The sequence below is a fragment of the Eumetopias jubatus genome, unplaced genomic scaffold (assembly GCF_037043125.1).
Source record: "Eumetopias jubatus isolate StellerSeaLion01/CBP00866 unplaced genomic scaffold, mEumJub1_p1.0 scaffold_15, whole genome shotgun sequence".
Lineage (NCBI taxonomy): Eukaryota > Metazoa > Chordata > Mammalia > Carnivora > Otariidae > Eumetopias > Eumetopias jubatus.
In genome coordinates, this window is record NW_028274821.1 from 70,431,004 (window position 1) to 70,454,171 (window position 23,168).

Below are 23,168 nucleotides of genomic sequence, written 5' to 3' on the forward strand. Positions count from 1 at the left end.
CCTCCGTCCGCCACTTCTGGCAAGTGATAGGGTCGCGGAGCACAAAATCGGAACTTTGAGAAGTCGGCTCCGCTGAGGGACGTCACTCCAGTGGCTAAGCGGGAGGTGGAACCCTCACGGGACAGTGTGGTCTCAGGACCCTCGGGGTCACAGAAAGACCGGGGGTGCCTGAGTGCGGCAGAGCTCCCGAGTATCGGAGCGGGGAAGCCGGCTGCAGAGACGGAGCCGAGTTGCGGGCTCTCAGCTCGGGGTTGCCATAAACCGTGATCCGTGGCACAGTCGGGCCACTGCTCTTCCAGCAGGGACCCAACAAGCAGCAGATCCGGGGAGACTCCCCTTCCTCCCCCGGGAGGAGCGGTGCAGGAGCGCACCGCAGGGATCTGCTGGGTTTGGAGACTCCACACGGGGTCGGGTGCCAGAGATAGAAACGCTCGGTCACAGGCCGGGTGAGCACGGAGTGCAGCCGGAGACCGGGGAGACGGGAGTGACTGACTGCTTTTCTCTGGGGGCGCACTGAGGAGTGGGGCCCCGAGTTCTCGGCTCCTCCCGGGCGGAGATTGGGAGGCCACCATTTTCACTGTAGTCCTCCAAAGCTGTACCGAGAGCTTGCAGGGAACAGAAGCTCCCGAGAGCAAACCCGAGCAGATTGCTTAGCCGGGACCGGCAAGGGCGGGGCAATTCCGCCTCCGGCAAAGACATTTGGGAACCACGGCAACAGGCCCCTCCCCCAGAAGATCAGCAAGAACAGCCAGCCAAGACCAAGTTTACCGATCAAAAATAACGGCAGAACTCCAGCCCTAGGGGAATACTGCACATAGAATTCATGGCTTTTTTACCATGATTCTTTAGTCTTTCAAAGTTAATTTTTTTTAACTGTCTTCTTTTTTTTGAATTTTTCTTTTTCCCTTTTTCAACCATATTATTAATCCCTTTTTTAAAAAAAACATTTTTATTTTTCATTGTTAGAGTCATATTCTATCCCTTCATAGTAGTTACCCTTATTTTTGGCATATATATATATAAGTTGTTCTCTCTTTAAAATTTTGAGATACAGTTTCTTCTAACAGATCAAAATATACCCTAAATCTCTAGTGTATGGCTTTGTTCTAGTCTCCTGCCTGATCACATTCTATCCCCCTTTTTTCTTTCTTTCTTTCTTTTTTAAATCCTCTTCTTTCTTTTTTCAAACAACTTCTTATCAATTCCTTTTATAAATTTTTTTATAATTTTCATCTTTGCAGTCATATTCCAACCCTTCATCGTATCAACCCTTATTTTGTACATATATAAGTCTTTCTTTAAAATTTTGGGAGGCACTTTTTTCTAAGAGACCAAAATACACTAAAAATCTAGTGTGTGGCACTGATCTATGCACCAGCCTGATCATATTTGATCATATTCTGTTTTATTTTGGTTTTGTTCTGTTTTTCTTTGTTTTTATCTTTTCCTTTTTCTTTTTCTCTTTTTTCTTTCTTTCCCTTTCTTTTCCCCTGGTTTCAGGTCTTTTCTGATTTGTTTAGAGTATATTTTCTGGGGACATTGTTACCCTGTTAGCATTTGGTTCTCTCATTCATGTATTCTCCTCTGGACAAAAGGACAAGATGGAAAAAATCACCTCAACAAAAAGAACAAGAGGTAGTACCGTCTGCCAGGGACCTACTCAATACGGACATTAGTACAATGTCAGACCTAGAGTTCAGAATCATGATTTTAAAGATACTAGCTGGGCTTGAAAAAAGCATGGAAGTTATTAGAGAAGCCCTTTCTGGAGAAATAAAAGAACTAAAATCTAACCAAGTCGAAATCAAAAAGGCTATTAATGAGATGCAATCACAAATGGGGGCACTAACTGCTAGGATAAATGAGGCAGAAGAGAGAATCAGCGATATAGAAGACCAAATGATGGAAAATAAAGAAGCTGAGAAAAAGAGAGATAAACAACTACTGGATCACGAGGGCAGAATTCGAGAGATAAGTGATACCATAGACGAAACAACATTAGAATAATTGGGATCCCAGAAGAAGAAGAAAGAGAGAGAGGGGCAGAAGGTATATTGGAGCAAATTATAACAGAGAACTTCCCTAATGTGGGGAAGGAAACAGGCATCAATATCCAGGAGGCACAGAGAACCCCTCTCAAAATCAATAAAAATAGGTCAACACTCCGACATCTAATAGTAAAACTTATGAGTCTCAGAGACAAAGAGAAAATCCTGAAAGAAGTTCGGGAGAAGAGATATGTAACCTATAATGGTAGGAACATTAAATTGGCAACAGACCTATCCACAGAGAACTGGCAGGCCAGAAAGGACTGGCATGATATATTCAGAGCACTAAAGGAGAAAAATATGCAGCCAAGAATACTATATCCAGCTAGGCAATCACTGAAAATAGAAGGAGCGATAAAAACCTTCCAGGACAAACAAAAACTAAAGGAATTTGCAAACACGAAACCAGCCCTCCAAGAAATATTGAAAGGGGTCCTCGAAGCAAAGAGAGAACCCAAAAGCAGCATCGACCAGAAAGGAACACAGACAATATACAGTAACAATCACCTTACAGGCAATACAATGGCACTAAATTCATATCTTTTAACAGTTACCCTGAATGTAAATGGGCTAAATGCCCCAATCAAAAGACAGAGACTATCAGACTGGATTACAAAACAAGACCCATCGATGTGCTGTCTACAAGAGACTCATTTTAGACCCAAAGACACGCCCAGATTGAAAGTGAGGGGGTGGAAAACCATTTACCATGCTAATGGACACCAAAAGAAAGCTGGGGTGGCAATCCTTATATCAGACAAATTAGATTTTAAACCAAAGACTGTAATAAGAGATGAGGAAGGACACTATATCCTACTTAAAGGGTATCCAACAAGAAGATCTAACAATTGTAAATATCTATGCCCCTAACATGGGAGCAGCCAATTAGATAAGGCAATTAATAACAAAAGCAAAGAAACACATCGACAACAATACAATAATAGTGGGCGACTTTAACACCTCCCTGACTGAAATGGACAGATCATCTGAGCAAAAGATCAACAATGAAATAAAGACTTTAAATGACACACGGGACCAAATGGACTTCACAGACATATTCAGAACATTCCATCCCAAAGCAATGGAATACACATTCTTCTCTAGTGCCCATGGAACATTCTCCAGAATAGATCACATCCTAGGTCACAAATCAGGTCTCAACCGGTACCAAAAGATTGGGATTATTCCCTGCATATTTTCAGAACACAATGCTTTGAAACTAGAACTCAATCACAAGAGGAAAGTCGGAAAGAACTCAAATACATGGAGGCTAAAGAGCATCCTACTAAAGAATGAATGGGTCAACCGGGAAATTAAAGAATTAAAAAAATTCATGGAAACAAATGAAAATGAAAACACAACTGTTCAAAATCTTTGGGATGCAGCAAAGGCAGTCCTGAGAGGAAAGTATATAGCAAAAACAAGCCTTTGTCAAGAAACAAGAAAGGTCTCAAATACACAACCTAACCCTACACCTAAAGGAGCTAGAGAAAAAACAGCAAATAAAGCCTAAACCCAGTAGGAGAAGAGAAATCATAAAGATCAGAGCAGAAATCAATGAAATAGAAACCAAAAGAACAGCAGAACAGATCAACGAAACTAGAGGCTGGTTCTTTGAAAGAATTAAGAAGATTGATAAACCCCTGGGCAGACTTATCAAAAAGAAAAGAGAAATGACCCAAATCAACAAAATCATGAATGAAAGAGGAGAGATCACAGCCAACACCAAAGAAATACAAACAATTATAAGAACATATTATGAGCAACTCTATGCCAGCAAATTAGATAACCTGGAAGAAATGGAAGCATTCCTAGAGATGTATCAACTACCAAAACTGAACCAGGAAGAAATAGAAAACCTGAACAGACCTATAACCACTAAGGAAATTGAAGCAGTCATCAAAAATCTCCCAACAAACAAAAGCCCAGGGCCAGATGGCTTCCCAGGGGAATTCTACCAAACATTTAAAGAAGAATTAATATCTATTCACCTGAAACTGTTCCAAAAAATAGAAATGGAAGGAAAACTTCCAAACTCCTTTTATGAGGCCACCATTACTTTGATCCCCAAACCAGACAAAGACCCCATCAAAAAGGAGAATTACAGACCAATATCCTTGATGAACATGGATGCAAAAATTCTCACCAAAATACTAGCCAATAGGATCCAACAGTACATTAAAAGGATTATTCACCACGACCAAGTGGGATTTATCCCTGGGCTGCAAGTTTGGTTCAACATCCGCAAATCAATCAATGTGATACATTAACAAAAGAAAGAACAAGAATCATATGATCCTCTCAATAGATGCAGAAAAAGCATTTGACAAAGTACAGCATCCTTTCTTGATCAACACTCTTCAGAATATAGGGATAGAGGGTACATACCTCAATATCATAAAAGCCATCTATGAAAAACCCACAGGGAATATCATTCTCAATGGGGAAAAACTGAGAGCCTTCCCCCTAAGGTCAGGAGCACGGCAGGGATGTCCACTATCACCAATGCTATTCAACGTAGTATTAGAAGTCCTAGCCACAGCAATCAGACAACAAAAAGAAATCAAAGGCATCCAAATTGGCAAAGAAGAAGTCAAACTCTCACTCTTTGCAGATGATATGATACTGTATGTGGAACACCCAAAAGACTCCACCCCAAAACTGCTAGAACTCCTACAGGAATTCAGTAAAGTGGCAGGATAGAAAATCAATGCACAGAAATCAGTGGCATTCCTATACACCAGCAACAAGACAGAAGAGAGACAAATCAAGGAGTCGACCCCATTTACCATTGCACCCAAAACCATAAGATACCTAGGAATAAATCTAACCAAAGAGGCAAAAAATCTGTACTCAGAAAACTATAAAATACTCATGAAAAAAATTGAGGAAGACACAAAGAAATGGAAAAACGTTCCATGCTCATGGATTGGAAGAACAAATATTGTGAAGAGGTCAATGCTACCTAGAGCAATCTACACATTCAATGCAATCCCCATCAAAATATCATCCGCTTTTTTCAAAGAAATGGAACAAATAATCCTAAAATTTGTATGGAACCAGAAAAGACCCCGAATAGCCAGAGGAATCTTGAAAAAGAAAAGCAAAGCTGGCGGCATCACAATTCCGGACTTCCAGCTCTATTACAAAGCTGTCATCATCAAGACAGTATGGTACTGGCACAAAAACAGACACATAGATCAATGGAACAGAATAGAGAGCCCAGAAATGGACCCTCAACTCTGTGGTCAACTAATCTTTGACAAAGCAGGAAAGATTGTCCAATGGAAAAAAGACAGTCTCTTCAACAAATGGTGTTGGGAAAATTGGACAGCCACATGCAGAAGAATGAAACTGGACCATTTCCTTACACCACACACAAAAATAGACTCCAAATGGTTGAAAGACCTAAATGTGAGACAGGAGTCCATCAAAATCCTAAAGGAGAACACAGGCAGCAACGTCCTCGACCTCAGCCGCAGTACTTCTTCCTAGAAACATCACCAAAGGCAAGGGAAGCAAGGGCAAAAAGGAACTATTGGGATTTCATCAAGATAAAAAGCTTTTGCACAGCAAAAGATACAGTCCACAAAACCAAAAGACAACTGACAGAATGGGAGAACATATTTGCAAATGACATATCAGATAAAGGGCTAGTCTCCAAAATCTATAAAGAACTTATCAAACTCAACACCCAAAGAACAAATAGTCCAATCAAGAAATGGGCAGAAGACATGAACAGACATTTTTCCAAAGAAGACATCCAGGTGGCCAACAGACCCATGAAAAAGTGCTCAATATCGCTCGGCATCAGGGAAATCCAAATCAAAACCTCAATGAGATACCACCTCACACCCGTCAGAATGGCTAAAATTAACAAGTCAGGACACGACAGATGTTTGCGGGGATGCGGAGAAAGGGGAACCCTCCTACACTGTTGGTGGGAATGCAAGCTGGTGCAGCCACTCTGGAAAACAGTATGGAGGTTCCTCAAAAACTTGAAAATAGAGCTACCATACGATCCAGCAATTGCACTACTGGGTATTTACCCCAGACATACAAATGTAGGGATCTGAAGGAGTATGTGCACCCCGATGTTTACAGCAGCAATGTCCACAATAGCCAAACTTTGGAAAGAGCCAAGATGTCCATCGACAGATGAATGGATAAAGAAGAGGTGGTATATATATATACAATGGAATATTATGCAGCCATCAAAAGGAATGAGATCTTGCCATTTGCAACAACGTGGATGGAACTGGAGAGTGTTATGCTGAGTGAAATAAGTCAATCAGAGAAAGACATGTATCATATGACCTCCCTGATATGAGGAATTCTTAATCTCAGGAAACAAACTGAGCGTTGCTGGAGTGGGGGTGGTGTGGGAGGGATGGGGTGGCTGGGTGATAGACATTGGGGAGGGTATGTGCTATGGTGAGCGCTGTGAATTCTGGAAGACTGTTGAATCACAGATCTGTACCTCTGAAACAAATAATGCAATATATGTTAAAAAAAAGAAGAAGAAGAAGAAGAAGATAGCAGGAGGGGAAGAATGAAGGGGGGTAAATCGGAGGGGGAGACGAACCATGAGAGACGATGGACTCCGAAAAACAAACTGAGGGTTCTAGAGGGGGGGGTGGGGGGATGGGTTAGCCTGGTGATGGGTATTAAAGAGGGCACGTTCTGCATGGAGCACTGGGTGTTATGCATAAACAATGAATCATGGGACACTACATCACAAACTAATGATGTAATGTATGGTGATTAACATAAGAATAAAATAATTTAAAGAAATTAACCAGCAAGATCAATTTCCAAAAGCTGCCTTTGTAGCTCGCACATTGCAACACCTGTTTTTAGACCTCCAAATGCTCACATCCACAGAGGTTGCTCGAGTGTTTCTTCCCCTGGGAAGGGAGGATGAGGGAATATGGGGTCCCTTGAAGAGGGCAATGTTGGGGCAAGGGAAGCCACCTGGCTTGGGTGTTTTATCCATGAGTGAGTAAGAGGAAGCAACTGTGTTACAAGTCCCTCAAAGTGATGATGGGAAAGCGACTATAGAAGGATTTGGGTTTGTAACCTTCCTCCCATACAATAGCTCCTCCAAAATCAAAGGGAGGAGAGGAGTAGGTGTGGGACTTAAAATAAGCCATTGCCTGTTTCTGGCCTCAATTTTCTCAATTGTCGTGTTGTGAAGGACGAGGAAGAGCTTAATGTGAGTATTAATGAAATGTGGGAGCAATTCCCAGCACTGGGAGAACGGGAGGAGACAGGAGGTGAATGCAGGCATCCCAAAATCAGCAGGAGTCACGTTCCTGGGCAAAGAAGAGAGGAGTCCCCAATCAGAGGAAAGGGCTGACACACCTGAGACACATCAGGGACCTGGGCAGGTTCACAGTGAGTAATTCAGACCAATGAAGGAGTGCACTCACCCTCGGGCCCCAGAAACCTCACTCTCACTTGCTGAGCTCTGGCTTCCTCCCTCCAGAGCCCCAGGAATAGCAACAGGAGAAAAGCCTGGCTTATGGAAAACTTCTAGGTCCCCAACTCACCGTCTTCCAGAATCAGGAAGAGACATCCGTGCAAACCTAGGTGGGAGAATGGCAGTTGTCAGCACAAGTGTGAGTTTGGGGAAATGAGCATTACATGGGAGCTCCTCAGGAGAGGAAGTACAATGGGAAGATGATAGGGATTTCCCTCCATTCTCCCTGATTCCTACTCTATGAATGTTTGCTTTAATAGGTCTCAAATGACTGCCTCAGCCTCTCCCACTTCCCCCTCTTGGCTCAGTCTCCTCAGTAACAGCAGGGAGTCGAGGATCTTCTTGACGTCCACAGCTCCAGGACTGCCAGGGAGCAGAGCCAGGACTGGGGAACAATGCATAGTTCTCATGGTGGGTGGCAGCCTTCGATGCCCACCCCCTTCGTGGGAGCCATAAATCAGGCCTCTCTGGATCTGCAAGTGGTCCCAGAGCCACCTCCATGGTCTGTGTTCACATGGGGAAGCCCAGCTGTGAACGCTCTTGAACGCTCCAGAACAAGAGAAGGTGGGCTCAGCTAGAACCGAGGCCTTCGAGAACCCGAACAAGAGACTCCGATGCCTTTGGTTCCTGGCTTTCCCTTCGGTACTGGGCTTCCTTAACCAACCTCAAGGCCAGGATATCTGTGAAAATTCCACGGGTTTTACTGAGTGGACCTGGAAAAGGAACCAAACTAAAAGGACCGGATGAAAATGGTTTTTGGTCTTGATCCATGTGGTAGTTTTCCCGCTGGCTTGGCTGAAATTTTTGTGGCATATTTCCCCAACTCTAAATTTTCTTTTGAAAGACAATTTTCCTATCCTTCCGATGATCGACATCCTGCCTGTGAGTGGCTCTGAAAAAAAAACAGTATCAACCAGAGATTAGGAGTATCGGTTTTGATGAAATTGAGACTAGGGTGAGCCAGCCCAATAAAATACATGCTTAAAATGTATTTTACATTAGATTTGTAAAACTAATTGTATTTTAGATGTCTGTTGAACAACCCTGTACCCAGAGTTATGGACAGAATGTTTGTGTTCTCCCAAAATGCATATGTTGACATCCTAACCCATATCATGACAAAATTAGGAGGTGAGGCCTTTGGGCGTCATCAGATCACGAGGGCAGAACTCTCATGAATGGGACTTGTGCTCTTATAAAAGAGACCCTAGAGCTGTCTCACCACCACCACCACCACCCCCCAACATGTGAAGACACAATAAAAAACTGGCCTGTCTGCAGTCAGAAAGAGATCTCTCACCAGAACCTAACCACGCAGGCACCCTGATCTCCAGAACTGTGAGAAATACATTTCTCTTGTTTATAAACTTCCCAGTCTATGGTGTCCTGTTATTCTGAATAAGACACCCAGTAATAGGTTCATATAAGAAGTGGTAATTAAATGAATTAATCCAGTGGCTTCCCAAGCCTTCCCACAGCCTGCAGAGCCCTACTTGATCCCAGGCGGCCTCATCTACCATTAGTGTTACCTTCTCTAGCTCTGCGCAGCCACACTAGCCTTCCTGCTAGTCCCACAACATCAAGCAGCACACCCTGACTTCAGAGCCTTCCTCCTTCCTCAGCCTGCGCCATCCACACAGGAGATCCACACAGCTCCACCCTCCTACCCCAACGGACTCGGCAAGGTCTTCCCTGGCCAGACTGCCTACCATAGCAGCTGCCCTCCCTCCATCTCCGTGTCTGGCCTTTATTATCACATTACTCACTACCTGACATTAGGTTACAGGGCTTTCTGTTACTTTGCATCTGACTGCTCCACCCAAGACATGAGTTTCAAGAGGCCAAGGACGAGTTCTTGCTTGATCCTCAATGCCTAAAAGGGTGCCTGGCATCCAGAGTCCTCTTAATAAATATCTGCTGGAGTAATTTTTAAAAGCTAGCAAGTGCATTGTTTACTGTTTTCTATGTGTCAGATACCACGGTGAACATTTTCTTGGATCTAATCTCACAAATGCCCTCTCAAGGATTTGCTTTTTACCACCCCCTCCATCTCCTTCCACCCATCTTCCCCACTGGCTCATGGGAGTTTTTTGCCTCACTGCCTAGGATTTCAAAGAGTGTTACCTGGTTTTCACCCACAAAATTTAGCACATTTATTTCTTCTTGTCCATACCTGTCTCTCCATAGATTTCATGCTTCTGGAAGATAGCAGTATGTTCTTGTTCATCTCTTTTCCCAGAGCTGAGTCAATTCCCAGACACATCTAAGCATTTCACAAATACTGAATGAATGAATGAATAAATGAATGAATAACCTTCCACGTAAAGAGAAAAGAAAAAGCAGAGGCAGAGAGAAGACAAGTCTCTGACTTTTTGGTCTTTCAGAGGCAGAGTGTTTGAAAATGGAATTTAGAATCAGTTAGGTTTGGATTTGAACCCATCTTCACCACTTACAAATTCTTTAGTCTTGAGCAATTTACATATCCTAAGCTTTGGTGTTCCCTTCCGTAAGCCAGGGATAGATCCACCTGCTCATAGGATTAAGTAATATAATGTAGGTAAGTACCTGGCATGCCAGTTCCTTTACTTCTGTGTGATGCAAAATGGCTACATATTCTCAGAGTGTGATAACTGATCTGGTTAGCTCTGGGGAGGGGAGAAAGCATGGGAACAGAGAAGCTGATTATCCATGTCACTATGATGGCTTTCTCTATAGGTGATTTTTGTCACTTGCACGTTGGTGACAACAGATGCAATTCTTGGCCAGTGAGAGTTCCTCCATATTGCTTTAGCATTGAGGGTCCCTTCAACCTGGAAGTACATGGACATTTGAGATATTTCTATGATAACATGAGGAAAGCCTGCTCCTCCCAGCCTTCCTGGAAGCAAGGCACATGCATAAATTTCTGCAGGGACCCTTTCTTTGAGTTTAATTATCTGTCAAATAACAGAATCTTAAGGGGCCTTGGGAGGGTCTATCCTCAGTGCAGCATTTAAAAAAATTCTTTCAACATTCATTTGTTTTAATTCTTCCAATTTTTTGTCTCAAAAGAAGATTCTTTTTCTCCTGCATGATCTATGTGTACCTGTATCTCATAATCATGAGAGGAAAGATTTCTCCAAAAGTAAACAACAATTCTGCTTGTAGAGTTTTTGGAGGGTGCTTAGGGAACCAATAATCACACCTCTCCCATTTGAGTTCTGAACCTATTAAGAAACACCGGGGTCAAGCAAGAGTCTAAGTAGTAGTGTTACTGACGGAAAAGTGGTATTGGAGAACGTGACAGGAGAGGTTCACATGAGCTTGTATTCTTTTTTCTGAAGTTCTAGATCTTGACATCCACACCTGAAGCAAGTCAGGTCTGACAGCTTCCAGCTACAAGGAGCATCATTGTTTGCCTCACTGAGTACAGAACAGCCAAGAGACAAAGGCCACTCATGAATAGCATTGTTTATCCTTTCCAAAAGAGAGTTGTCCACCAAAGTAGACTTTCACTGTCTCACCAATCGGAGACCCATCAGGAGCCAGGAAGCAGAGTAATACTTTTAAGTGGGAAGAAGTTGCTGTGCTCTGGGCTGGCAGGAAGCTGGGGGTAGAGACGGATACTGCTCTGATTGTCCTGCTGCCTTTATCTTGCCTTAGTAGATCCCTGGCCCCTCTGGAATTATTCCTTCAGAGTATAACCGAGCAGATGGTCTCCTTCTAAGCCAATCTTTATTTACACCATACCAGGTTTCTTTAGTTCTTCTTCACATTCCCTTTTTTAGAACCAGTGAATATTTTTGTCCACATACCCCTAGATCTTCTCTAAATTCCATACTTAAGTCAAGGGATCCTCAAAAATAACTGCTATGGCTAAGATAAACTCTATGAGAAGAGATTTTCCAACAATGGAGAAACTTTCTCCACACTGTCTGATGCATAACTTGTGACCTATTGTGACTCTGGGCACTTCTTTCTTTCCTTTTTTTTTTTTTTAAGATTTATTTATTTATTTTAGAGAGAGAGAAAGAGAGAGAGAGAGAGAGCAGGTGGAGGGGCAGAGAGAGGAGGAGAGAGAGAATCTCAAGCAGACTCCCCACTGAACGCAGAGCCCGACACAAGACTTGATCTCATGACTCTGAGATGATGATCTGAGCCAAAACCAAGAGTCAGACGCTGAATGACTGAGCCACCCAGGCACCCCTGAGCACTTTTTCTTATTCAGTAAACAGTTTATTCCTCTCTCCTGAGTGACTATATTGTACTTCCCTCAATGGTCTTCACCTCTGCATTTGTTTTTTGGTTTTGTTTTTGTTTTTTAAAGATTTTATTTATTTATTTGACAGAGAGAGACACAGTGAGAAAGGGAACACAAGCAGGGGGAGTGGGAGAGGGAGAAGCAGGCTTCCCGCCGAGGAGGGAGCCTGATGCGGGGCTTGATCCCAGGACTCTGGGATCATGACCTGAGCTGAAGGCACAGGCTTAATGACTGAGCCACCCAGGCGCCCCTTCACCTCTGCATTTGGCCAACCCCAAGGTTCAAGAACATTCCTAATTATAATCCAGCTTTCCCAAGGGCTTGTTCTCATGCCAGTTTACGTAAGAGGCCAATGTAATGAGCATAGCTGCCACTCATGTATCAAAGATGTTCATTAAATTGCTGAAAACCTCAACTTCCTCCAATTCACTCAAAGGAGAAAAGAAAAAATATTCAGGCTATTCTCCTGAAGAGCCACCAAGCACCTGACCATGTTCAGACTCTAATTTCTGAGAGCCATGGGAGCACATGAGCAATTCTGGAAATGAGTACTGTGGTCCCAAGGAGCAAGAGATAAAGGAAGGAAAGGTTTGACTAACAGGAGAGAGAAGATGATCTGCTAAGGGTAAGGTGGACCAAACACATGACAATTGTCCTTTGGCAACTAATAACAATTATGGCAACCACGATAATAGCCCCTACATAATGTTACACCAAGAGTCCTTCCTTTTCATGGGAAACCTTGAGTCTATTACCATTATCTTGCTAATTAAAGAGGCAGTTAAGTAGACCAAGCACTAACCTTGGTATCTATTTTCTGGTGCTAGCATTCTTTGAGCTGTCACCTTGGGCAAATCACCTTATTTCTCTGAGCCTCAGTTTCCTCATCTGGAAGATCGGCATGATGATACCTGTCACAAGGTTGTTGTATTGTTCAGATGGGACGAAGGATACAAAAGCGCTTTGGAAACCAAAGTATTACACAAACTGAAGGTATTTTATTGCTCATAATAGTCATTGTTCCACTATCCCTGCAAGGCATATAAAGGGATGAATATTATATTACCCATTTTACAGATGAGAAACAGAGGTGCGGAGGACCCAAGGGATTATAATGTTGGAAAATACCATGAGCTTCAGAATCAGGTGGATCTGAATCCCATGTACTAGCTGTGTGACCTGGGGGTAGTTACTTAACTTCTCTGAACTTCAGTTTCTTCTATAAAATTGGTGTTTTTGTGGGAACTGCCTGAGATAAGTTACACACATGATACGTTAATCTAACACCTAAGAAGTGTTTATAAAAGGGTAACGGTTATAATTCACATAGCAGGCCTGTTTCCGCTGTTCTTATTTTACTGAAACTTCTAGTACTTTAATCAATTTTTTGTTGTTTGTGAAAGACCATGACGTGCACAGCCTTTAACTACTTTTACTTCTTGAACCAATTTGTTTTCATGGAATACACTGCCAAAAACCAGAGAGGCAGTCACACAATAGAAAGTTTAGGAGATCATGCTTTAGCTGGACAAGCATGAACAGCTTCCCCTTTGGACAGCCACAGGCTCTTGTTGGTAGCAATGCTTAAAGGCCAAGTTAATTGGTATCAACTATGTATTATGTAAAACAAAAGCGTTCCCCCCACCACTTAAAAATATGTTTTTCAATATAGGAAAAAGTGATGTAACATGAGCCTGTGCAGCTGCAAACAGAAAGGTTTGGAGCCAAGTGGCAGGGCACCCCAACCCTTCCTCTGGTCTTTCCTAAATAACAAAAAGAAAAAGTTTAGCCGAGACTGGGTGCAGGTGAGTGTCCCCACGGCTCTGGGCACTGTGACTCTCAGCTCCCATCTGTTGGCTGTCTGGGTTCCCCACACCTCTCCACACTGTTGTGATAGGGTGACAGCATTTGTCAGAAGACTCTGGACAGCTGTTAAGATAATTGCATTTAAACCTCGTTCTGAGCCTCCTAGAGAAAGGGGCCCTGGGGTATTAACACCTAGGTACAGCCCAGAGCAAAGAGTCCCACTGTGATCTGGGCAAAAGACTAGTGTGTGTGTGTCTCTGTGTGTGTGATGTGTGTTTATGCGAATGCGTGCTAGTGTATGTACGTGCCTATGTGTGTACACGCGTGCACCCACCCACACACATGCACACACACACACACACACACACACACACACACACACACACACACGACTTACGCTTCTCTGGAGTCTGCTTGCTGCCTCAGGAGGGTCGTGAAGAGAGAAAGGCTGAGGTGAGGAGGAGAAGCCAGAGTCTCGGGGCAAATGTGGCTCAGGGAGGCCCAGGTTCTGGCTGCCTCCCAGAGCTCCCTCGGCCTCAGAAGCTCTGCCTTTCCCTCTTTAGTGAAAGTTTCATCCTTCCCTTCTCAAACATTCACTGAGCAGTCAGCTGGCCTTTTCCAGCAAAACCATCCTTGATCTCTAGCACTTGGTCAACCGTTCCTGTATGACAAACCAAAATTGTGTTCCTTTCCCTGAGTCCCGTATTCTCCTCCATGACATTTACCACGAATATGTTGTGACCTTTCTCTGAGTGATCAGTTTGTCTCACTCAGTAGGCTTCAGTCTTCATGAGAGCAGGAGCAATGTGTGGTGTGTTGACCAGTGTGACCAAGCACACGGTAGATTCTACAAAAATACTTGGTTCTTCAGAGAACCTCGAGTGGAGTCATTTCCTGGTCTCTGCCTTCAGGGCCTCCTTGTCTAGTGGGCAGGCGAAGTGTAAGGAAGAGATCCTTACACTAGGGCGTGCCGAAGGCTAGGGTGCAAGTTGGCACCAGCAGCTATAAGATTAAATAAAGATAAGGAAAACTTTCTCTGCTTAGGTAGATTGGTCAAGGAGGACCCTACCAGGACCACGTCATGGGTTCCATTTTGACACGCAATTCAGCATTCACCAGGGCAAAGGATGTCTCCTAGCCCAGAGAACTGACAGCGTGCCCACAGATGAGGGCTGTGGGAGGGAAGGCAGGCTGGGGACTTATCTAGAAGCTGAAATGATATAGGCTGCAAGATGATAATGGAGAACATTGCGAGCCAGGGCAACCTGACTTGCCTTCTTGCTTAAGAGGAGAAAGCCGCTTCCCAAATTCTTTGATGGAAGGAAAAATCAGAACAATGGCCAACTGAAAGAATGTGAAAAATGGTTTAAAAAAAAAAAATCAGCTACCAGCAGCTCCCTGGACTCCAGCAGCCAGAGTGGATGGTTTAGATCAGGGCTCCCCCAGTCAGCAGCATCAGTGTCACCTGGGAACTGGTTAGAAATGCAGATTTTTTTTTTTTTTCAGGTCCTCCTCCAGAACCACTAAAGCAGAAACTCTGGGAGTGCAGCCCAATCATCCGTGCTTTAACAGACCCTCCTGGTGATCTGATGCATGCCACGGTTGGCGAACTACTGGTTTAGGGGGGGTCCCCAGGGGTCTACAGCTTTTTTTCCCCCCTAGGATATAATTCACAGAGGTTGATAAAAGATGTTCCTGACAATAGCGTTTTATTTATTGGCAAATAAGTTTCTTTTTTTTAAAATGATTTTATTTGAGAGAGAGAGAGAGCACAGCTGGAGGGGGGGGCAAAGGGAGAGGGAGAAGCAGACTCCCTGCTGAGTAGGGGAGCCCGATGTGGGGCTCGATCCCAGGACCCCCGCGGATCATGACCTGAACAGAAGGTAGACGCTTAACCGACTGAGTCATCCAGGCGCCCCTATTTATTGGCAAATAAACACGGGTTTTGACATATTCAAGGGTCCTTAAGCCTTAAGCCACTTCCCCTTCAGGGAGACTGAGCTCTGCCCGCAAAAACAGTGCCTCCTTTTGCAAGACAGGTGCTTTTGCCTAACAGTGGAGAGGAGGAAGCTGTGCTCAGGGCACCAGGACAAACCTGGGACCTCCTTTGGCCACCGCGTGCCAAGCCTGCCTATGGGTCTGGAAATAAGGACAAGACAAGATTCCCACGTACAAAATTAGATCTTGGAAACAGGTTAGTTATCTTGGACAGACTTAGCAGGGAGGAATGTTATCACTGTACAGATCTATACACAGATCTCTATGAAACTGAACTGAAACTGTACAGTCTTTTAAGAAAAAGCCACCAGCCGGAGAGAGCAGAGGAATGCCAGGACACCTGTGCTACACCCTGCATAGAAAATTCAGGAACCGCGTTTCTGTGGATTGGCTGAGGTTGACCTCTCCCCGCACATTGCCATAGCCTACTTTCCCCTCCAGTCTGGGCGCATGCAGCCTTCAGGGAACACTGCTAGACGTAGAGGCCTTCTGCAATCACCTGCCGAAAGGAAGTAACACAGAGTCCAGGAGACAGCAGCTAGTTGCGGTGTTTTATTTTTTTTAGACGCAGACCATAATTACCCCGCAAAACGACTGAATCAGCAGAGCGCTGTGGTGTTGCTTGACGACTGTGAAGGAAGCACTGGTGATGTTATGTAAATATTCTTTTCCTTCACCCAGGTCATTAACTTTTAGCACCTCATTGTTTGGCTGCCTCGCTTTCCACGGTGATCTGACCACTTCTGTGGCCAGGGTGGTGGGGGGCGGGGTGGTGGTGGCAGGAAGTACAAGAGGTTTAGAACCTGCCGGACCTGGGTGGGTTCAATGCTCACCAGCTGGGTGACCTTGGATAGGTCAATTCACTTCTCTGAACCCCAGTTATCTGGGAAATAGGGGAAATAAGAACGTGCCGTTTCTGTGAGGATCGAGGGAGATGATGTTTACAAAGAGCTGGGATGATGACTGGTCCACTTGAGATCAATACACATGGTGCCTTTCCCTTCTCTGGGGCCATTGTAAGACTACCTGAGACCATACTCAGTACACTGCAAACAGGTTATACAAGTGCTGGCTGTTGCTATTCCTCTTCTTTTTTAAAAATTTTTACCTCTAAGCTTTTCTTTACCGTGTTTTAGTTTTCACAGGAATTACACATATTAGCTTTAAAAAAAGATACCCACCGAGTCTTAACACCCACAGCTACTTCGGTCCCATACACTATCCCATTTAATTTTCATAATTATGGGTTAACTCTCCCCCCAATTTTTTTTTTTTTCAGTTAAGCAAATGCAACTCCAAGGAGTTACCTGTGGTTTAAGGGGGTTTTGCACTCAGGACCAGCTTTTGAGCCTGTCTCAGTCTGATGCTCCACTCTGTCTCCCTGGGAGAGGCCTTGGAGGTCCTTGTCACCCAATCCCAATGTTGCAGCCACCAGGGACTTGTCCAAGGTCATATAACAAATTACGGGAAGCGCCAAGGTTAAACTCACGGCTCCCAATGCTCAGGCTCCAAGATCTCTGTTCCTCTGTGTTTCAGCCTCTCTCTCCGGACCCAGGAGAGACAAGATCTAAATCAACCTTTCCCAAACTATCACAGAGGAATCTCTGGTTTGACAAAGAATTCTCAGAGGTTGCTTTCTTTGTGCAGCTTCTAATCCCGGAGTGAGGTGGGGAGGCTGGTGGGGGGTAGAGGGAGATCTTCAGGAGCTTAGTTCCTGTTTATCCCTGTGTCATTCTTTTAGTCCCTGGGGCTATAATATCCATTTAGAAAGATTAAATCAAACAGGATTGGGGACAGAGAAAGGGGAGCTAAGACAGAGGCAGGGAGAGAAGAAAGTGGAAATCTCTAAGCATTAAAATAAAGAACCTAAGACATAACTAATTCTCAAATAGGTCTCACTTCTTAAAGACAAGCTACTCCTTTGGGAGATCAGAGGCAGGGGAAAGCAGTTTGGGTGATTCTTTTTTTTTTTTTTTTTTTTTTGGGTCCATGAACCTGGCTTTTCTTTCCAGCATTCTCAGGTGCACTGCAGGGCCTGGGAAGAGAGAGGACTTTTTCAAAAGACACTTCCACCTCCTAATCCCTGTGCCTACAAACCAAATATTGATCTATTTAGTAAACCAGCCTGTGGGAGGAGAGATTGTAAAGCCCTGTTTACTCAGCAGTTGGGCCCCCCTGACAGCTGTTCAACCGGGGGGATTATGATGTCACAGTGGTAATTACACTATAAACAAGGGATGGGGGGAGAATAAAGCATGAAAGGAAACTGTAGGGCTAGTTACCAGGCAACACAAAAGATGTAACCTGAAACCTGACAAGCATGTTAATTTCCTAGCAAGCCTCCCAGATGTCCTCACTTTATGGCCAATGCTCAGTTTCAGTTTCAATTTGTTTATTTGCCCTTCTTCAGTCACAAATGTGGAGCTGAAAATATTGGAAGAGAGGAGAGAGAGCAAAGAAAGATGGGAAAGGAGGGCTTGTGCTTTGCTCCTGGGACACAAGCACCCTGGGAGAAAGCTAAGAGGCTTGGTCTTGTCTTTTCAGGAAGATATAGAGCTCACTGCCCCAGGAGGGAGCTGAACCAGGTAAGTCAGCGAAAGGCAACTGAGAAAGTGAGCCTGGGGAGAGAGGGGGAAAGAGAAAAAAGTGAGAAGATGAAACTGCTTCAACGAGAGAAAGAGAAGGAAGAAGGCTCCACTGCAGGATCAGCCCCCAGAGGCCAGAAGGGGCCCCGGCGTCCCTCTGCTACAGCCCCACCTAGTGGTTGCCCCCCACATCTTCTTTCATAACTCCGGGGACCAAATGATCCCTGTAGCCTCCGGGAGCCTGGCCTTTCTTGAGGCAGCTTTATCCAAAAGTTCTCTCGTTGAGCTGAAATCAAGCTTCCCCTCACGCCCAGGAAAAGTAAGTCACAGCCCCACACCGACTAGGAAACGCGGGCTAGGTTAGACCCTGTGTTTTTCTGCTGGATTCTCATCCCACCTGCAATTCCCCCTCCCCATGTTTTTGTTTTTGTTTTAAATCAAGTTCTTCCTTCCTCCGTCCCCTGAACAATTTTCAATTTGCCAATGTTCCTCTTATAATCTGGGCTCTGAAACTAGGCACCCCCTCGGGTGCAGTGGACCTCGGGCCCACCTTCGGGCCCCGCCCTTTGGAGAGCTGTAGAGGTGTGATGACCGTGACTGGAGCCGTCTCAGGAGAGCTGACTGCGAGATTTCCAGCAATTTGGCGAGCTGGTTTTTTAAGTCATCGGTAGCTTGAAATCTGCCACGGTGACGGTATTTACACCACAGATACTGGCAAACAACAGATCAGGGCTTCGCGCCCCTGCCCTCCAGACCCGCTGATTTACCAGCACACTGCTGTTTCTGGTCAATCACACTTGACCTCTTTTGGGAGTCAGTGACTCACAGGGGTTTGACAGAAACTTGTAGCCAGGGACCCCTACAAACCACAGGCCTCCACACAAAAGCTACAGAAGAAGATCTAAAGAATAGGAAACAGGATTTTAATTCCCCTTGACTTTCTTCCATCTAGATAGCGACCACCTTCGCTGACTGGGACCATTTCTCTGGGAACTGATTCACATTAGGGCCACAGAAATTTCCACAGGGCACTCCCAGAGCCAGATGCTGAAAGACCAGGTTGAGGGGTTGGGGAAAAAAAAAGCTCCCTGAACTGAACTGTAGAGGCGGTGGGGCCGCTCCTGACCCGGGCGCAAACTCAGCAGCTGGTACCGTCAACGGCTTTTCTGCAAACCTGGGAATTCTGTCACATTTCTTCTCCTCCTAAATTCTCGTCATAACTGTCTAGAATGACAGTTTGGTGACAAAGCTAAATTCCGGTCCTGGCTCAACCACTCCCTCCATGTTTGATTGGAAGCCCAAGCCCGTCCCCCGCCTCCCCGGGCCTCAGTTTCCCTATCTGTCAGCAGTGAGGGTTGAATCTGAGGACCTCTGACTCCAGATGACTTTGGCAGCTGGCTCCAGCATGGGCCACAGCACTGATATTCTCACAAGCACCGCAAGTGGAGCTCAGCACTGGGGGAGGAGTGTTTTTCCACCCAGTAATGCTCACTGTGCGGACTTGCCTCTCGCCTCCACTCCTCCTGTTGTCCCGGGGATGGTTTGTTTGTTGTGGCTCTCCTCAGATGCACTGCAAGTAGACCTCGATATTGCAGCCCCAGGCCACAGTCTCTCTCCCAGGGAATCTCACCCGTGTCCAGGCTAACTTTCCGTCACTTCCTTAAAACCCAGCCACCAAGCCTCAGATGCAGCAGAGATCTGGGGGAGCTTGGCAAAGCCTCCATCCCTCTGCAAAGATCTTCTCTTTGGCTCTTACCTGAGCCTTTCGCAAGAGAAGATGCACAGGGGTGTTTTCTTTTGCCAGCATTAGGACGACTTAGGAAGCATCCCCATGCTGCCCTGCATCCTCAAGCTGCCTTCCTCTCAAGGGCCCAGGTTTTGAAGTTAGAGAGTTCAACATCATTTGCTGGCACACTCTGATCTCCTCTCCCATCACCGCTCCACCTCCTGCTCAGCATCTGTACACTTCTTGCCCCCACTTCCCGGATCACTCGTCCCACACATGTCCCTGGGGACTTGATTCCTTTGAGTATCTGTTCCGATGTTACGTCCCAGGCTTCCCTCTGACAACAACTCCGTATGAATAGCAACCCCTCCACGCATCCCTCCTCTCTCCCCTCCCAGTTTAGTTTGCCGGACCCATCACTGTCTGACTGATGTATCTACCTGCATTTAACCCTTTCCCAAACCTTAGATCCATGAGCACAGGGGCTCTGTTTGGCTCATTTCTAAATCTGCAGTGCCTGGAATAGCATCTGACACATGGCAGATACACTGTAAATATTTGCTGAAGGGGTGAGTATATAGTCAACCCTCGTTATTCGCAGGTTCCATGTTTGTGAATTTGCCTACTCCCTAGAATGTTTGTAACCCCCAAATCAATATTTATGACAACTTCATGGTCATTCACAGACTTGTGCGGAATGATGAAAAATTCGATTTGCCCAATGCACCTGTTCCCAGCAGAGGTTGAGCAAAGAGATGCTCTGTCTTCTTGTTTCAGCTGTCTTTTGTTTCCGTCTATTTGGTGGCCTGTTTTTCACATCTTTGGGCTTTTTTGTTGGTGATTTCACTGTTTAAAATGGTCCCGAGCATAGTGCTGAAGTGCTGTCTAATGATCCCTAGTGCAAGAAGGCTGTGATGTGCCTTCCAGAGATAATACATGTTCAGATAAGCACGATCCAGGCATGAGTTATAGTGCTGTTGACCATGAGCTCAATGTTGATGAATCAACAATATGTAGTAAATAAAGTGTCCTTAAATGGAAGCACACATAAAATGAGGTTCTGTATTGTCAGCTGATGAAAATGTTGCAACCAGAGACTCACAGGAATCTAATCTTGCATTTCCCCCAGGAGCACTGGCTCCATATTCTCTAATTCAGTGTTCACAGACACTTTATAGCTACCATGAATAATGAAAATCATGTGTACCTGGGTTTGAATCCTGAGTACTAATCCACTAAAAGCAGCAATCGAGTGAGCGATGACTATCATTCTTTGAGCCTTAGATTCCTAACTGTCAATTGGTAATAATAGCGCCTGTCCTCATAGCTGTTCAAAAGAATAAGTTAGGTGATCAATGTAACCAAATGCCTAGTACAGCACCCGGCCCATCGCGGATGGACCATAATCATTCATTCACTCCTCTTACCTTCTCTTCCTCACATATTTGCAATCCACAGGTCAAATACATTTTGCTTTTTGTGTTATCAAAAGCATTTCTCCATGTAGTTCTCAGGACTTTGAAAGAGTCTATCAACTGTCCTGATCCTTCTCTTGCTGTTGGACATTGAGCGTACATCAAATTTTGAAGTGTGCGACGAACAACTTTTTTTTTGTTAATGTAATTTTCCTCTTTCTTGAGGAATTTATTTCTTTACAACAAGCTCCCAGGAGTAGAATTACTAATTCAATGGGTACAAACAATTGTACAGCCCTGAAAGTAAGTTCCGACAGTGGTGATAAGAAGAGACTTCTTGGCAGACACTCTGCTGGCTGTGTGTGCACGGGGCTTAACAGGTTCACCCAGTGTTTCACCCGTTCTATAGCTTTCAACTCCACAGAGAATCCAGACCTGGGAGAAGCCTTAGCAATCACCTCATCATATCAAGAGGGAAACTGAGGCTAAAGAAAAGAAGTGAGTTGTCCAAGGTGACATGACCAGACAGTGCCAGATGAGGACCAGACCCCAGGTCCATGGATTCTCAGATCAGTCTTCTTCCCACCATCCCTTGGCCATAATGAAAAGTAAAGTGTTCCTACCAGGTGTAGTAGTGCTGCTTCCTCAAGGTTTAGGACCTGTCACTTTGAGGAAAGAAAATGTGACAGATACAGTTTGTTTCCTACCGAGAAATTTAAATGTGCTATTCTGTTCATTTCTTCCTTTTTTAACTTCTGTGTTGGTACAGTGACAAGCAGGATAAAAAAGAGGCTTTGTGCTCAGAAACATGGTTCAGTATCAGAAAGACCAAGGGAGAATCTACAGCCCACCAGCACAGCTCTGTCCCTGTACCTGTCATTGAAACTCTTCTCACTGAACTGTTTCCTGTAGGAGGTACAGACTGTAACTTCCTGCACAAGGCCGTGAAGCACACACTGAACAACACTTTTCTAATATGAAGATTATGTATATATAAGCCATCATGATAGTAATTAATGGTTCCTAGAGAATGACAGGACCTCGAGGAGTCTTCTGCTCTATTAATACAATTTTCAAAACGCTCTAAAACTCAGGTGTCTACTTGGCCTCAAAAAGTTCCCTGTGATCTCAGAATAGAACAAAGGAGAATTGGAACTGTTCAGGACTCATACAGAGCTTTTTTGATTTTAGAAAACACAGTTCTTGTTCAATTTCAACCAAGAAAGAAAAATCCCCCGAGACATTCCTGGAACCAGTCTCCATGCTGGGCCAATGAAGCCATTGACCCTCAGATTGACACTGAGAAAGAGAAGAATTTCACAGAAATGTGTATCTCAGTTACAATCTTGGGTTGAGGATGAGATGGGCTTATCTGTCATCAGAAGAATTGCACTGACATAAGAACAGACTTTTCACTTTTTCTCTATAGAAGTTAGCAGCCCCATGTGTTTTCCCAAGATTGTCTATCTTTATGCAAGGCAAGGCAAGGCAAGGCAAGGCAAGGCAAGGCAAGGCAAGGGAAGGCAAAGCAAGGCAAGGCAAGGCAAGGCAAGGCAAGGCAAGGCAAGGCAAGGCAAGGCAAGGCAAGGCAGAGAAGGAAGGAAAGGACAACGTTTGAGTTCCACAGAAATCTCTCATACAAAATAAAAATATCTACCTATCTTTAGCCCCCAAGCTTTCCTTTCTTAACAAACTGATTCACAGTCCTTTGAGTGAAAGAAAGCAAATATTGCTCCTAAATTTTCTCTGGATCCGTTGTATGCACAGCTCTCTGACTTGGAAGGGGAATTAGCAGAAATCAGCCTAGGCCAAGTCTCACTGCAGAGCAAGTGCCAAGGTAAGACCTCATGGCCAACAAAGACTGTCAT